This window comes from Hemiscyllium ocellatum, unplaced genomic scaffold, assembly GCF_020745735.1.
Source record: "Hemiscyllium ocellatum isolate sHemOce1 unplaced genomic scaffold, sHemOce1.pat.X.cur. scaffold_3216_pat_ctg1, whole genome shotgun sequence".
Taxonomy (NCBI): domain Eukaryota; kingdom Metazoa; phylum Chordata; class Chondrichthyes; order Orectolobiformes; family Hemiscylliidae; genus Hemiscyllium; species Hemiscyllium ocellatum.
In genome coordinates this window covers 2,501-4,076 of record NW_026868347.1, presented here as the reverse complement: position 1 = coordinate 4,076, position 1,576 = coordinate 2,501, and the positions used below count along the sequence as shown (strand labels likewise).

General features: G+C 49.7%; 1 pseudogene; it reads left to right on the top strand.

Moving 5' to 3' along the window:
- Positions 1-649: 649 nt before the first annotated feature.
- LOC132813079 (RNA-binding protein 25-like) overlaps positions 650-1,576 on the top strand; it is a 1,154-nt pseudogene continuing 227 nt past the window's right edge.

Sequence of the window (1,576 nt, the reverse complement as noted above, 5' to 3'; positions counted from 1 at the left end):
AGAGAGAGAGAGAACATGAGCGAGGGAGAGAGAGAGAGAGAGAGAGAGAGAACATGAGCGAGGGAGAGAGAGAGGGGGAGAGAGAGAGAAGAACACGAGCGAGAGAGAGAACATGAGCGAGGGAGGGAGAGAGAGAGAGAGATAGAGAGAAAGAACACAAGAGAGAAAACACAAGAAATAGAGAGAGTACACGAGCGAGAGAGAGAGAGAGAGAGAGAGAGAGAGGGGGGAGAGAGGGAGAGAGAGAGAGAGAGAGAGAGGGGGAGAGAGAGAGAGAGAGAGAGAGAGAGAGAGAGAGAGGGAGAGAGAGAGAGAGAAGGAGAGAGAAGGCGAGAGAGAAAGAAGGCGAGAGAGAGAAGGCGAGAGAGAGAAGACGAGAGAGAGAAGACGAGAGAGAGAAGAGAGAGAGAGAGAGAGAGAAAACACGAGGAAAAGAGAAATAGAGAGAGAACATGAGAGAGAGAGAGAACACGAGTGGGAGCGAGAGAGGAAGAGAACAGGTGGAAGAGAGAGAGAGAGAGAAAAAAACACGAGAGTGAAAATACAAGAGATAGAGAGAGAACACAAGAGGGAGAGAGAACACAAGGGGGAGAGAGAACACGAATGAGTGAGAGAGAGAGAACACGAACAGGAGGGACAGAGAGAGAGACAGAGAACACGAGGGAGAAAGAGAGAAAACAAGGGGGGGGGAGAGAGAGAGAGAGAGAGAGAGAGAGAGAGAACATGAGCGAGGAAGAGAGAGAGAGAGAGAGAGAGAACATGAGCGAGGGAGAGAGAGAGAGAACATGAGCGAGGGAGGGAGAGAGAGAGAGAGAGAGAGAGGGGGAGAGAGAGAGAAGAACACGAGCGAGAGAGAGAACATGAGCGAGGGAGGGAGAGAGAGAGAGAGAGAGAGATAGAGAGAAAGAACACAAGAGAGAAAACACAAGAAATAGAGAGAGTACACGAGCGAGCGAGAGAGAGAGAGAGAGAGAGGGGGGGAGGGAGGAGAGAGAGAGAGAGAGAGAGAGAGAGAGAGAGAGAGAGAGAGAGAGAGAGAGAGAGAAAGGAGAGAGAAGGCGAGAGAGAAAGAAGGCGAGGGAGAGAAGGCGAGAGAGAGAAGACGAGAGAGAGAAGACGAGAGAGAGAGAGAGAGAAAACACGAGGAAAAGAGAAATAGAGAGAGAACATGAGAGAGAGAGAGAACACGAGTGGGAGCGAGAGAGGAAGAGAACAGGTGGAAGAGAGAGAGAGAAAAAAAACACGAGAGTGAAAATACAAGAGATAGAGAGAGAACACGAAAAAGAGAGAGAGAGAGAGAGAGAGAGAAAACACAAGGGGGAGAGAGAACACGAATGAGAGAGAGAGAGAGAACACGAACAGGAGGGACAGAGAGAGAGACAGAGAACACGAGGGAGAAAGAGAGAAAACAAGGGGGGGAGAGAGAGAGAGAGAAAATGAGCGAGGAAGAGAGAGAGAGAGAGAGAGAACATGAGCGAGGGAGGGAGAGAGAGAGAGAGAACATGAGCGAGGGAGGGAGAGAGAGAGAGATAGAGAGAAAGAACACAAGAGAGAAAACACAAGAAATAGAGAGAGT